Source organism: Euwallacea fornicatus, unplaced genomic scaffold, assembly GCF_040115645.1.
Source record: "Euwallacea fornicatus isolate EFF26 unplaced genomic scaffold, ASM4011564v1 scaffold_52, whole genome shotgun sequence".
Taxonomy (NCBI): domain Eukaryota; kingdom Metazoa; phylum Arthropoda; class Insecta; order Coleoptera; family Curculionidae; genus Euwallacea; species Euwallacea fornicatus.
Window position 1 is genome coordinate 652,562 of NW_027096020.1, and position 17,477 is coordinate 670,038.

Sequence of the window (17,477 nt, forward strand, 5' to 3'; positions counted from 1 at the left end):
AACTTGTGTGACTTTTCAAATTTTGAAGCTCGATAACTTCGGCAAATGAGTACCAAATTCCTTAAACAAAGTTTCAAATTAATCAGTTCGACGAGATTTTGAAGATGTCACAACACATCATGATTGCATCTTGTTGAATTTCCAAAAAAATAGTACTTTATGTGCTCAAACACACATATTTTGTGACTTTTCAAGTTTTGAAGCTCGAATAACTTCGGCAAATGTGTATCAAATTTCTTAAACAAAGTGTCAAATTAATCAGCTCGACGAGATTTTGAAGATGTCACAACACATCATGATTGCATCTTGTTGAATTTCCAAGAAAAATAGTACTTTATGTGCTCAAACACACAACTTGTGTGACTTTTCAAACTTTGAAGCTCGATAACTTCGGCAAATGAGTATCAAATTTCTTAAACAAAGTGTCAAATTAATCAGCTCGACGAGATTTTAAAGATGACACAACACATCATGATTGCATCTTGTTGAATTTCCAAGAAAAATAGTACTTTATGTGCTCAAATACACATATTTTGTGACTTTTCAATCTTTGAAACTCGATAACTTCGGCAAATGTGGAACAAATTTCTTAAACAAAGTGTCAAATTAATCAGCTCGACGAGATTTTGAAGATGTCACAACACATAACGAGTGCATCTTGTTGAATTTCTAAGAAAAATAGTACTTTATGTGTTCAAACCCACAACTTGTGTGACTTTTCAAACTTTGAAGCTCGATAACTTCGGCAAATGAGTATCAAATTTCTTAAACAAAGTGTCAAATTAATCAGCTCGACGAGATTTTAAAGATGACACAACACATCATGATTGCATCTTGTTGAATTTCCAAGAAAAATAGTACTTTATGTGCTCAAACACACATATTTTGTGACTTTTCAAACTTTGAAGCTCGATAACGTCGGCAAATGAGTACCAAATTTCTTAAACAAAGTGTCAAATTAATTAGCTCGACGAGATTTTCAAGATGTCACAACACATCATGATTGCATCTTGTTGAATTTCCAAGAAAAATAGTACTTTATGTGCTCAAACACACAACTTGTGTGACTTTTCAAATTTTGAAGCTCGATAACTTCGGCAAATGAGTACCAAATTCCTTAAACAAAGTGTCAAATTAATCAGCTCGACGAGATCTGTAAAGGGACATGAAACACCATGATTGCATTTTGTTGAATTTCCAAGAAAAATAGTACTTTATGAGCTCAAACACACAACTTTTGTGACTTGTCAAATTTTGGAGCTCGATAACTTCGGCAAATGAGTACCAAATTCCTTAAACAAAGTTTCAAATTAATCAGTTCGACGAGATTTTGAAGATGTCACAATACATCATGATTGCATCATGTTGAATTTCCAAGAAAAATAGTACTTTATGTGCTCAAACACACAACTTGTGTGACTTTTCAAATTTTGAAGCTCGATAACTTCGGCAAATGAGTACCAAATTCCTTAAACAAAGTTTCAAATTAATCAGATCGACGAGATTTTGAAGATGTCACAACACATCATGATTGCATCTTGTTGAATTTCCAAAAAAATAGTACTTTATGTGCTCAAACACACATATTTTGTGACTTTTCAAGTTTTGAAGCTCGAATAACTTCGGCAAATGAGTATCAAATTTCTTAAACAAAGTGTCAAATTAATCAGCTCGACGAGATTTTGAAGATGTCACAACACATCATGATTGCATCTTGTTGAATTTCCAAGAAAAATAGTACTTTATGTGCTCAAACACACATATTTTGTGACTTTTCAATCTTTGAAACTCGATAACTTCGGCAAATGTGGAACAAATTTCTTAAACAAAGTGTCAAATTAATCAGCTCGACGAGATTTTGAAGATGTCACAACACATAACGAGTGCATCTTGTTGAATTTCTAAGAAAAATAGTACTTTATGTGCTCAAACACACATATTTTGTGACTTTTCAAACTTTGAAGCTCGATAACGTCGGCAAATGAGTACCAAATTTCTTAAACAAGGTGTCAAATTAATTAGCTCGACGAGATTTTCAAGATGTCACAACACATAACGAGTGCATCTTGTTGAATTTCTAAGAAAAATAGTACTTTATGTGTTCAAACACACAACTTGTGTGACTTTTCAAATTTTGAAGCTCGATAACTTCGGCAAATGAGTACCAAATTCCTTAAACAAAGTGTCAAATTAATCAGCTCGACGAGATTTTGAAGATGTCACAACTCATCATGATTGCATCTTGTTGAATTTCCAAAAAAAATAGTACTTTATGTGCTCAAACACACATATTTTGTGACTTTTCAAACTTTGAAGCTCGATAACTTCGGCAAATGAGTACCAAATTTCTTAAACAAAGTGTCAAATTAATCAGCTCGACGAGATTTTAAAGATGACACAACACATCATGATTGCATCTTGTTGAATTTCCAAGAAAAATAGTACTTTATGTGCTCAAACACACATATTTTGTGACTTTTCAATCTTTGAAACTCGATAACTTCGGCAAATGTGGAACAAATTTCTTAAACAAAGTGTCAAATTAATCAGCTCGACGAAATTTTGAAGATGTCACAACACATCATGATTGCATCTTGTTGAAATTCCAAGAAAAATAGTACTTTATGGGCTCAAACACACAACTTGTGTGATTTTTCAAATTTTGAAGCTCGATAACTTCGGCAAATGAAGACCAAATTTGTTAAACAAAGTGTCAAATTAATCGGCTCGACGAGATCTTTAAAATGACATGAAACATCATGATTGCATCATGTTGAATTTCCAAGAAAAATAGTACTTTATGTGCTCAAACACACAACTTGTGTTACTTCTCAAATTTTGAAGCTCGATAACTTCGGCAAATGAGTACCAAATTCCTTAATCAAAGTGTCAAATTAATCAGCTCGACGAGATTTTAAAGATGACACAACACATCATGATTACATCTTGTTGAATTTCCAAGAAAAATAGTACTTTATGTGCTCAAACACACAACTTGTGTGACTTTTCAAACTTTGAAGCTCGATAACTTCGGCAAATGAGTACCAAATTCCTTAAACAAAGTGTCAAATTAATCAGCTCGACGAGATTTTAAAGATGACACAACACATCATGATTGCAACTTGTTGAATTTCCAAGAAAAATAGTACTTTATGTGCTCAAACACACAACTTGTGTGACTTTTCAAACTTTGAAGCTCGATAACTTCGGCAAATGAGTACCAAATTCCTTAAACAAAGTGTCAAATTAATCAGCTTGACGAGATTTTAAAGATGACACAACACATCATGATTGCATCTTGTTGAATTTCCAAGAAAAATAGTACTTTATGTGCTCAAACATACATATTTTGTGACTTTTCAATCTTTGAAACTCGATAACTTCGGCAAATGTGGAACAAATTTCTTAAACAATGTGTCAAATTAATCAGCTCGACGAAATTTTGAAGATGACACAACACATCATGATTGCATCTTGTTGAATTTCCAAGAAAAATAGTACTTTATGTGCTCAAACATACATATTTTGTGACTTTTCAAATTTTGAAGCTCGATAACTTCGGCAAATGAGTACCAAATTCCTTAAACAAAGTGTCAAATTAATCAGCTCGACGAGATCTTTAAAGTGACATGAAACACCATGATTGCATTTTGTTGAATTTCCAAGAAAAATAGTACTTTATGTGTTCAAACACACAACTTGTGTGACTTTTCAAACTTTGAAGCTCGATAACTTCGGCAAATGAGTACCAAATTCCTTAAACAACGTTTCAAATTAATCAGCTCGACGAGATTTTGAAGATGTCACAACTCATCATGATTGCATCTGGTTGAATTTCTAATAAAAATAGTACTTTATGAGCTCAAACACACAACTTGTGTGACTTTTCAAATTTTGATGCTCGATAACTTCTCAAATGAGTACCAAATTCCTTAAAGAAAGTGACAAATTAATCAGCTCGAAGAGATTTTGAAGATGTCACAACTCATCATGATTGCATCTGGTTGAATTTCCAAGAAAAATAGTATTTTATGTGCTCAAACACACAACTTGTGTGACTTTTCAAATTTTGAAGCTCGATAACTTCGGCAAATGAGTACCAAATTTCTTAAACAAAGTGTCAAATTAATCAGCTCGAAGAGATTTTGACGATGTCACAACTCATCATGATTGCATCTGGTTGAATTTCTAATAAAAATAGTACTTTATGAGCTCAAACACACAACTTGTGTGACTTTTCAAATTTTGATGCTCGATAACTTCTCAAATGAGTACCAAATTCCTTAAAGAAAGTGACAAATTAATCAGCTCGAAGAGATTTTGAAGATGTCACAACTCATCATGATTGCATCTTGTTGAATTTCCAAGAAAAATAGTATTTTATGTGCTCAAACACACAACTTGTGTGACTTTTCAAATTTTGAAGCTCGATAACTTCGGCAAATGAGTACCAAATTCCTTAAACAAAGTGTCAAATTAATCAGCTCGACGAGATTTTAAAGATGACACAACACATCATGATTGCATCTTGTTGAATTTCCAAGAAAAATAGTACTTTATGTGCTCAAACACACAACTTGTGTGACTTTTCAAATTTTGAAGCTCGATAACTTCGGCAAATGAGTACCAAATTCCTTAAACAAAGTGTCAAATTAATCAGCTCGACGAGATCTGTAAAGGGACATGAAACACCATGATTGCATTTTGTTGAATTTCCAAGAAAAATAGTACTTTATGAGCTCAAACACACAACTTTTGTGACTTGTCAAATTTTGGAGCTCGATAACTTCGGCAAATGAGTACCAAATTCCTTAAACAAAGTTTCAAATTAATCAGTTCGACGAGATTTTGAAGATGTCACAATACATCATGATTGCATCATGTTGAATTTCCAAGAAAAATAGTACTTTATGTGCTCAAACACACAACTTGTGTGACTTTTCAAATTTTGAAGCTCGATAACTTCGGCAAATGAGTACCAAATTCCTTAAACAAAGTTTCAAATTAATCAGTTCGACGAGATTTTGAAGATGTCACAACACATCATGATTGCATCTTGTTGAATTTCCAAAAAAATAGTACTTTATGTGCTCAAACACACATATTTTGTGACTTTTCAAGTTTTGAAGCTCGAATAACTTCGGCAAATGAGTATCAAATTTCTTAAACAAAGTGTCAAATTAATCAGCTCGACGAGATTTTGAAGATGTCACAAGTCATCATGATTGCATCTGGTTGAATTTCTAAGAAAAATAGTACTTTATGTGCTCAAACACACATATTTTGTGACTTTTCAATCTTTGAAACTCGATAACTTCGGCAAATGTGGAACAAATTTCTTAAACAAAGTGTCAAATTAATCAGCTCGACGAGATTTTGAAGATGTCACAACACATAACGAGTACATCTTGTTGAATTTCTAAGAAAAATAGTACTTTATGTGCTCAAACACACAACTTGTGTGACTTTTCAAATTTTGAAGCTCGATAACTTCGGCAAATGAGTACCAAATTCCTTAAACAAAGTGTCAAATTAATCAGCTCGACGAGATCTTTAAAGTGACATGAAACACCATGATTGCATTTTGTTGAATTTCCAAGAAAAATAGTACTTTATGTGTTCAAACACACAACTTGTGTGACTTTTCAAACTTTGAAGCTCGATAACTTCGGCAAATGAGTACCAAATTCCTTAAACAACGTTTCAAATTAATCAGCTCGACGAGATTTTGAAGATGTCACAACACATCATGATTGCATCTTGTTGAATTTTCAAGAAAAATAGTACTTTATGTGCTCAAACACATATTTTGTGACTTTTCAATCTTTGAAACTCGATAACTTCGGCAAATGTGGAACAAATTTCTTAAACAAAGTGTCAAATTAATCAGCTCGACGAGATTTTGAAGATGTCACAACACATAACGAGTGCATCTTGTTGAATTTCTAAGAAAAATAGTACTTTATGTGTTCAAACACACAACTTGTGTGACTTTTCAAACTTTGAAGCTCGATAACTTCTCAAATGAGTACCAAATTCCTTAAAGAAAGTGTCAAATTAATCAGCTCGAAGAGATTTTGAAGATGTCACAACTCATCATGATTGCATCTAGTTGAATTTCTAATAAAAATAGTACTTTATGTGCTCAAACACACATATTTTATGACTTTTCAAACTTTGAATCTCGATAACTTAGGCAAATGAGGACCAAATTTGATAAACAAAGTGTCAAATTAATCAGTTCGACGAGATTTTAAAGATGACACAACACATCATGATTGCATCTTGTTGAATTTCCAAGAAAAATAGTATTTTATGTGCTCAAACACACAACTTGTGTGACTTTTCAAACTTTGAAGCTCGATAACTTCGGCAAATGAGTACCAAATTCCTTAAACAAAGTGTCAAATTAATCAGCTTGACGAGATTTTAAAGATGACACAACACATCATGATTGCATCTTGTTGAATTTCCAAGAAAAATAGTACTTTATGTGCTCAAACATACATATTTTGTGACTTTTCAATCTTTGAAACTCGATAACTTCGGCAAATGTGGAACAAATTTCTTAAACAATGTGTCAAATTAATCAGCTCGACGAAATTTTGAAGATGTCACAACACATCATGATTGCATCATGTTGAATTTCCAAGAAAAATAGTACTTTATGTGCTCAAACACACATATTTTGTGACTTTTCAATCTTTGAAACTCGATAACTTCGGCAAATGTGGAACAAATTTCTTAAACAAAGTGTCAAATTAATCAGCTCGACGAGATTTTGAAGATGTCACAACACATAACGAGTGCATCTTGTTGAATTTCTAAGAAAAATAGTACTTTATGTGCTCAAACACACATATTTTGTGACTTTTCAAACTTTGAAGCTCGATAACGTCGGCAAATGAGTACCAAATTTCTTAAACAAGGTGTCAAATTAATTAGCTCGACGAGATTTTCAAGATGTCACAACACATAACGAGTGCATCTTGTTGAATTTCTAAGAAAAATAGTACTTTATGGGCTCAAACACACAACTTGTGTGACTTTTCAATCTTTGAAACTCGATAACTTCGGCAAATGTGGAACAAATTTCTTAAACAATGTGTCAAATTAATCAGCTCGACGAAATTTTGAAGATGACACAACACATCATGATTGCATCTTGTTGAATTTCCAAGAAAAATAGTACTTTATGTGCTCAAACATACATATTTTGTGACTTTTCAAATTTTGAAGCTCGATAACTTCGGCAAATGAGTACCAAATTCCTTAAACAAAGTGTCAAATTAATCAGCTCGACGAGATCTTTAAAGTGACATGAAACACCATGATTGCATTTTGTTGAATTTCCAAGAAAAATAGTACTTTATGTGTTCAAACACACAACTTGTGTGACTTTTCAAACTTTGAAGCTCGATAACTTCGGCAAATGAGTACCAAATTCCTTAAACAACGTTTCAAATTAATCAGCTCGACGAGATTTTGAAGATGTCACAACTCATCATGATTGCATCTGGTTGAATTTCTAATAAAAATAGTACTTTATGAGCTCAAACACACAACTTGTGTGACTTTTCAAATTTTGATGCTCGATAACTTCTCAAATGAGTACCAAATTCCTTAAAGAAAGTGACAAATTAATCAGCTCGAAGAGATTTTGAAGATGTCACAACTCATCATGATTGCATCTGGTTGAATTTCCAAGAAAAATAGTATTTTATGTGCTCAAACACACAACTTGTGTGACTTTTCAAATTTTGAAGCTCGATAACTTCGGCAAATGAGTACCAAATTTCTTAAACAAAGTGTCAAATTAATCAGCTCGAAGAGATTTTGACGATGTCACAACTCATCATGATTGCATCTGGTTGAATTTCTAATAAAAATAGTACTTTATGAGCTCAAACACACAACTTGTGTGACTTTTCAAATTTTGATGCTAGATAACTTCTCAAATGAGTACCAAATTCCTTAAAGAAAGTGACAAATTAATCAGCTCGAAGAGATTTTGAAGATGTCACAACTCATCATGATTGCATCTTGTTGAATTTCCAAGAAAAATAGTATTTTATGTGCTCAAACACACAACTTGTGTGACTTTTCAAATTTTGAAGCTCGATAACTTCGGCAAATGAGTACCAAATTCCTTAAACAAAGTGTCAAATTAATCAGCTCGACGAGATTTTAAAGATGACACAACACATCATGATTGCATCTTGTTGAATTTCCAAGAAAAATAGTACTTTATGTGCTCAAACACACAACTTGTGTGACTTTTCAAATTTTGAAGCTCGATAACTTCGGCAAATGAGTACCAAATTCCTTAAACAAAGTGTCAAATTAATCAGCTCGACGAGATCTGTAAAGGGACATGAAACACCATGATTGCATTTTGTTGAATTTCCAAGAAAAATAGTACTTTATGAGCTCAAACACACAACTTTTGTGACTTGTCAAATTTTGGAGCTCGATAACTTCGGCAAATGAGTACCAAATTCCTTAAACAAAGTTTCAAATTAATCAGTTCGACGAGATTTTGAAGATGTCACAATACATCATGATTGCATCATGTTGAATTTCCAAGAAAAATAGTACTTTATGTGCTCAAACACACAACTTGTGTGACTTTTCAAATTTTGAAGCTCGATAACTTCGGCAAATGAGTACCAAATTCCTTAAACAAAGTTTCAAATTAATCAGTTCGACGAGATTTTGAAGATGTCACAACACATCATGATTGCATCTTGTTGAATTTCCAAAAAAATAGTACTTTATGTGCTCAAACACACATATTTTGTGACTTTTCAAGTTTTGAAGCTCGAATAACTTCGGCAAATGAGTATCAAATTTCTTAAACAAAGTGTCAAATTAATCAGCTCGACGAGATTTTGAAGATGTCACAAGTCATCATGATTGCATCTGGTTGAATTTCTAAGAAAAATAGTACTTTATGTGCTCAAACACACATATTTTGTGACTTTTCAATCTTTGAAACTCGATAACTTCGGCAAATGTGGAACAAATTTCTTAAACAAAGTGTCAAATTAATCAGCTCGACGAGATTTTGAAGATGTCACAACACATAACGAGTACATCTTGTTGAATTTCTAAGAAAAATAGTACTTTATGTGCTCAAACACACAACTTGTGTGACTTTTCAAATTTTGAAGCTCGATAACTTCGGCAAATGAGTACCAAATTCCTTAAACAAAGTGTCAAATTAATCAGCTCGACGAGATCTTTAAAGTGACATGAAACACCATGATTGCATTTTGTTGAATTTCCAAGAAAAATAGTACTTTATGTGTTCAAACACACAACTTGTGTGACTTTTCAAACTTTGAAGCTCGATAACTTCGGCAAATGAGTACCAAATTCCTTAAACAACGTTTCAAATTAATCAGCTCGACGAGATTTTGAAGATGTCACAACACATCATGATTGCATCTTGTTGAATTTTCAAGAAAAATAGTACTTTATGTGCTCAAACACATATTTTGTGACTTTTCAATCTTTGAAACTCGATAACTTCGGCAAATGTGGAACAAATTTCTTAAACAAAGTGTCAAATTAATCAGCTCGACGAGATTTTGAAGATGTCACAACACATAACGAGTGCATCTTGTTGAATTTCTAAGAAAAATAGTACTTTATGTGTTCAAACACACAACTTGTGTGACTTTTCAAACTTTGAAGCTCGATAACTTCTCAAATGAGTACCAAATTCCTTAAAGAAAGTGTCAAATTAATCAGCTCGAAGAGATTTTGAAGATGTCACAACTCATCATGATTGCATCTAGTTGAATTTCTAATAAAAATAGTACTTTATGTGCTCAAACACACATATTTTATGACTTTTCAAACTTTGAATCTCGATAACTTAGGCAAATGAGGACCAAATTTGATAAACAAAGTGTCAAATTAATCAGTTCGACGAGATTTTAAAGATGACACAACACATCATGATTGCATCTTGTTGAATTTCCAAGAAAAATAGTATTTTATGTGCTCAAACACACAACTTGTGTGACTTTTCAAACTTTGAAGCTCGATAACTTCGGCAAATGAGTACCAAATTCCTTAAACAACGTTTCAAATTAATCAGCTCGACGAGATTTTGAAGATGTCACAACTCATCACGAGTGCATCTTGTTGAATTTCTAAGAAAAATAGTACTTTATGAGCTCAAACACACAACTTGTGTGACTTTTCAAGTTTTGAAGCTCGATAACTTCGGCAAATGAGTATCAAATTTCTTAAACAAAGTGTCAAATTAATCAGCTCGACGAGATTTTGAAGATGTCACAACTCATCATGATTGCATCTTGTTGAATTTCCAAGAAAAATAGTACTTTATGTGCTCAAACACACAACTTGTGTGACTTTTCAAATTTTGATGCTCGATAACTTCTCAAATGAGTACCAAATTCCTTAAAGAAAGTGTCAAATTAATCAGCTCGAAGAGATTTTGAAGATGTCACAACTCATCATGATTGCATCTGGTTGAATTTCTAATAAAAATAGTACTTTATGAGCTCAAACACACAACTTGTGTGACTTTTCAAATTTTGATGCTCGATAACTTCTCAAATGAGTACCAAATTCCTTAAAGAAAGTGACAAATTAATCAGCTCGAAGAGATTTTGAAGATGTCACAACTCATCATGATTGCATCTGGTTGAATTTCTAAGAAAAATAGTACTTTATGAGCTCAAACACACAACTTGTGTGACTTTTCAAGTTTTGAAGCTCGAATAACTTCGGCAAATGAGTATCAAATTTCTTAAACAAAGTGTCAAATTAATCAGCTCGACGAGATTTTGAAGATGTCACAAGTCATAACGAGTACATCTTGTTGAATTTCTAAGAAAAATAGTACTTTATGTGTTCAAACACACAACTTGTGTGACTTTTCAATCTTTGAAACTCGATAACTTCGGCAAATGTGGAACAAATTTCTTAAACAAAGTGTCAAATTAATCAGCTCGACGAGATTTTAAAGATGACACAACACATCATGATTGCATCTTGTTGAATTTCCAAGAAAAATAGTACTTTATGTGCTCAAACACACAACTTGTGTGACTTTTCAAATTTTGAAGCTCGATAACTTCGGCAAATGAGTACCAAATTCCTTAAACAAAGTGTCAAATTAATCAGCTCGACGAGATCTGTAAAGGGACATGAAACACCATGATTGCATTTTGTTGAATTTCCAAGAAAAATAGTACTTTATGAGCTCAAACACACAACTTTTGTGACTTGTCAAATTTTGGAGCTCGATAACTTCGGCAAATGAGTACCAAATTCCTTAAACAAAGTTTCAAATTAATCAGTTCGACGAGATTTTGAAGATGTCACAATACATCATGATTGCATCATGTTGAATTTCCAAGAAAAATAGTACTTTATGTGCTCAAACACACAACTTGTGTGACTTTTCAAATTTTGAAGCTCGATAACTTCGGCAAATGAGTACCAAATTCCTTAAACAAAGTTTCAAATTAATCAGTTCGACGAGATTTTGAAGATGTCACAACACATCATGATTGCATCTTGTTGAATTTCCAAAAAAATAGTACTTTATGTGCTCAAACACACATATTTTGTGACTTTTCAAGTTTTGAAGCTCGAATAACTTCGGCAAATGAGTATCAAATTTCTTAAACAAAGTGTCAAATTAATCAGCTCGACGAGATTTTGAAGATGTCACAAGTCATCATGATTGCATCTGGTTGAATTTCTAAGAAAAATAGTACTTTATGTGCTCAAACACACATATTTTGTGACTTTTCAATCTTTGAAACTCGATAACTTCGGCAAATGTGGAACAAATTTCTTAAACAAAGTGTCAAATTAATCAGCTCGACGAGATTTTGAAGATGTCACAACACATAACGAGTACATCTTGTTGAATTTCTAAGAAAAATAGTACTTTATGTGCTCAAACACACAACTTGTGTGACTTTTCAAATTTTGAAGCTCGATAACTTCGGCAAATGAGTACCAAATTCCTTAAACAAAGTGTCAAATTAATCAGCTCGACGAGATCTTTAAAGTGACATGAAACACCATGATTGCATTTTGTTGAATTTCCAAGAAAAATAGTACTTTATGTGTTCAAACACACAACTTGTGTGACTTTTCAAACTTTGAAGCTCGATAACTTCGGCAAATGAGTACCAAATTCCTTAAACAACGTTTCAAATTAATCAGCTCGACGAGATTTTGAAGATGTCACAACACATCATGATTGCATCTTGTTGAATTTTCAAGAAAAATAGTACTTTATGTGCTCAAACACATATTTTGTGACTTTTCAATCTTTGAAACTCGATAACTTCGGCAAATGTGGAACAAATTTCTTAAACAAAGTGTCAAATTAATCAGCTCGACGAGATTTTGAAGATGTCACAACACATAACGAGTGCATCTTGTTGAATTTCTAAGAAAAATAGTACTTTATGTGTTCAAACACACAACTTGTGTGACTTTTCAAACTTTGAAGCTCGATAACTTCTCAAATGAGTACCAAATTCCTTAAAGAAAGTGTCAAATTAATCAGCTCGAAGAGATTTTGAAGATGTCACAACTCATCATGATTGCATCTAGTTGAATTTCTAATAAAAATAGTACTTTATGTGCTCAAACACACATATTTTATGACTTTTCAAACTTTGAATCTCGATAACTTAGGCAAATGAGGACCAAATTTGATAAACAAAGTGTCAAATTAATCAGTTCGACGAGATTTTAAAGATGACACAACACATCATGATTGCATCTTGTTGAATTTCCAAGAAAAATAGTATTTTATGTGCTCAAACACACAACTTGTGTGACTTTTCAAACTTTGAAGCTCGATAACTTCGGCAAATGAGTACCAAATTCCTTAAACAACGTTTCAAATTAATCAGCTCGACGAGATTTTGAAGATGTCACAACTCATCACGAGTGCATCTTGTTGAATTTCTAAGAAAAATAGTACTTTATGAGCTCAAACACACAACTTGTGTGACTTTTCAAGTTTTGAAGCTCGATAACTTCGGCAAATGAGTATCAAATTTCTTAAACAAAGTGTCAAATTAATCAGCTCGACGAGATTTTGAAGATGTCACAACTCATCATGATTGCATCTTGTTGAATTTCCAAGAAAAATAGTACTTTATGTGCTCAAACACACAACTTGTGTGACTTTTCAAATTTTGATGCTCGATAACTTCTCAAATGAGTACCAAATTCCTTAAAGAAAGTGTCAAATTAATCAGCTCGAAGAGATTTTGAAGATGTCACAACTCATCATGATTGCATCTGGTTGAATTTCTAATAAAAATAGTACTTTATGAGCTCAAACACACAACTTGTGTGACTTTTCAAATTTTGATGCTCGATAACTTCTCAAATGAGTACCAAATTCCTTAAAGAAAGTGACAAATTAATCAGCTCGAAGAGATTTTGAAGATGTCACAACTCATCATGATTGCATCTGGTTGAATTTCTAAGAAAAATAGTACTTTATGAGCTCAAACACACAACTTGTGTGACTTTTCAAGTTTTGAAGCTCGAATAACTTCGGCAAATGAGTATCAAATTTCTTAAACAAAGTGTCAAATTAATCAGCTCGACGAGATTTTGAAGATGTCACAAGTCATAACGAGTACATCTTGTTGAATTTCTAAGAAAAATAGTACTTTATGTGTTCAAACACACAACTTGTGTGACTTTTCAATCTTTGAAACTCGATAACTTCGGCAAATATGGAACAAATTTCTTAAACAAAGTGTCAAATTAATCAGCTCGACGAGATTTTGAAGATGTCACAACACATAACGAGTACATCTTGTTGAATTTCTAAGAAAAATAGTACTTTATGTGTTCAAACACACAACTTGTGTGACTTTTCAAACTTTGAAGCTCGATAACTTCGGCAAATGAGTACCAAATTCCTTAAACAAAGTGTCAAATTAATCAGCTCGACGAGATTTTAAAGATGACACAACACATCATGATTGCATCTTGTTGAATTTCCAAGAAAAATAGTACTTTATGTGCTCAAACACACAACTTGTGTGACTTTTCAAACTTTGAAGCTCGATAACTTCGGCAAATGAGTATCAAATTTCTTAAACAAAGTGTCAAATTAATCAGCTCGACGAGATTTTAAAGATGACACAACACATCATGATTGCATCTTGTTGAATTTCCAAGAAAAATAGTACTTTATGTGCTCAAACACACATATTTTGTGACTTTTCAAACTCTGAAGCTCGATAACGTCGGCAAATGAGTACCAAATTTCTTAAACAAAGTGTCAAATTAATTAGCTCGACGAGATTTTCAAGATGTCACAACACATAACGAGTGCATCTTGTTGAATTTCTAAGAAAAATAGTACTTTATGTGTTCAAACACACAACTTGTGTGACTTTTCAAACTTTGAAGCTCGATAACTTCGGCAAATGAGTACCAAATTCCTTAAACAAAGTGTCAAATTAATCAGCTTGACGAGATTTTAAAGATGACACAACACATCATGATTGCATCTTGTTGAATTTCCAAGAAAAATAGTACTTTATGTGCTCAAACATACATATTTTGTGACTTTTCAATCTTTGAAACTCGATAACTTCGGCAAATGTGGAACAAATTTCTTAAACAATGTGTCAAATTAATCAGCTCGACGAAATTTTGAAGATGTCACAACACATCATGATTGCATCATGTTGAATTACCAAGAAAAATAGTACTTTATGTGCTCAAACACACAACTTGTGTGACTTTTCAAATTTTGAAGCTCGATAACTTCGGCAAATGAGTACCAAATTCCTTAAATAAAGTGTCAAATTAATCAGCTCGACGAGATCTTTAAAGTGACATGAAACACCATGATTGCATTTTGTTGAATTTCCAAGAAAAATAGTACTTTATGTGTTCAAACACACAACTTGTGTGACTTTTCAAACTTTGAAGCTCGATAACTTCGGCAAATGAGTACCAAATTCCTTAAACAACGTTTCAAATTAATCAGCTCGACGAGATTTTGAAGATGTCACAACACATCATGATTGCATCTTGTTGAATTTCCAAGAAAAATAGTACTTTATGTGCTCAAACATACATATTTTGTGACTTTTCAATCTTTGAAACTCGATAACTTCGGCAAATGTGGAACAAATTTCTTAAACAAAGTGTCAAATTAATCAGCTCGACGAGATTTTGAAGATGTCACAACACATAACGAGTGCATCTTGTTGAATTTCTAAGAAAAATAGTACTTTATGTGTTCAAACACACAACTTGTGTGACTTTTCAAACTTTGAAGCTCGATAACTTCGGCAAATGAGTACCAAATTCCTTAAACAAAGTGTCAAATTAATCAGCTCGACGAGATTTTAAAGATGACACAACACATCATGATAGCATCTTGTTGAATTTCCAAGAAAAATAGTACTTTATGTGCTCAAACACACATATTTTGTGACTTTTCAAACTTTGAAGCTCGATAACGTCGGCAAATGAGTACCAAATTCCTTAAACAAAGTGTCAAATTAATCAGCTTGACGAGATTTTAAAGATGACACAACACATCATGATTGCATCTTGTTGAATTTCCAAGAAAAATAGTACTTTATGTGCTCAAACATACATATTTTGTGACTTTTCAATCTTTGAAACTCGATAACTTCGGCAAATGTGGAACAAATTTCTTAAACAAAGTGTCAAATTAATCAGCTCGACGAGATTTTGAAGATGTCACAACACATAACGAGTGCATCTTGTTGAATTTCTAAGAAAAATAGTACTTTATGTGTTCAAACACACAACTTGTGTGACTTTTCAAACTTTGAAGCTCGATAACTTCGGCAAATGAGTATCAAATTCCTTAAACAAAGTGTCAAATTAATCAGCTCGACGAGATTTTAAAGATGACACAACACATCATGATTGCATCTTGTTGAATTTCCAAGAAAAATAGTATTTTATGTGCTCAAACACACAACTTGTGTGACTTTTCAAACTTTGAAGCTCGATAACTTCGGCAAATGAGTACCAAATTCCTTAAACAACGTTTCAAATTAATCAGCTCGACGAGATTTTGAAGATGTCACAACTCATCACGAGTGCATCTTGTTGAATTTCTAAGAAAAATAGTACTTTATGAGCTCAAACACACAACTTGTGTGACTTTTCAAGTTTTGAAGCTCGAATAACTTCGGCAAATGAGTATCAAATTTCTTAAACAAAGTGTCAAATTAATCAGCTCGACGAGATTTTGAAGATGTCACAACTCATCATGATTGCATCTTGTTGAATTTCCAAGAAAAATAGTACTTTATGTGCTCAAACACACAACTTGTGTGACTTTTCAAATTTTGATGCTCGATAACTTCTCAAATGAGTACCAAATTCCTTAAAGAAAGTGTCAAATTAATCAGCTCGAAGAGATTTTGAAGATGTCACAACTCATCATGATTGCATCTGGTTGAATTTCTAATAAAAATAGTACTTTATGAGCTCAAACACACAACTTGTGTGACTTTTCAAATTTTGATGCTCGATAACTTCTCAAATGAGTACCAAATTCCTTAAAGAAAGTGACAAATTAATCAGCTCGAAGAGATTTTGAAGATGTCACAACTCATCATGATTGCATCTTGTTGAATTTCCAAGAAAAATAGTACTTTATGTGCTCAAACATATATATTTTGTGACTTTTCAATCTTTGAAACTCGATAACTTCGGCAAATGTGGAACAAATTTCTTAAACAATGTGTCAAATTAATCAGCTCGACGAAATTTTGAAGATGTCACAACACATCATGATTGCATCATGTTGAATTTCCAAGAAAAATAGTACTTTATGTGCTCAAACACACAACTTGTGTGACTTTTCAAATTTTGAAGCTCGATAACTTCGGCAAATGAGTACCAAATTCCTTAAACAAAGTGTCAAATTAATCAGCTCGACGAGATCTTTAAAGTGACATGAAACACCATGATTGCATTTTGTTGAATTTCCAAGAAAAATAGTACTTTATGTGCTCAAACATACATATTTTGTGACTTTTCAATCTTTGAAACTCGATAACTTCGGCAAATGTGGAACAAATTTCTTAAACAAAGTGTCAAATTAATCAGCTCGACGAGATTTTAAAGATGACACAACACATCATGATTGCATCTTGTTGAATTTCCAAGAAAAATAGTATTTTATGTGCTCAAACACACAACTTGTGTGACTTTTCAAACTTTGAAGCTCGATAACTTCGGCAAATGAGTACCAAATTCCTTAAACAACGTTTCAAATTAATCAGCTCGACGAGATTTTGAAGATGTCACAACTCATCACGAGTGCATCTTGTTGAATTTCTAAGAAAAATAGTACTTTATGTGCTCAAACACACAACTTGTGTGACTTTTCAAACTTTGAAGCTCGATAACTTCGGCAAATGAGTACCAAATTCCTTAAACAA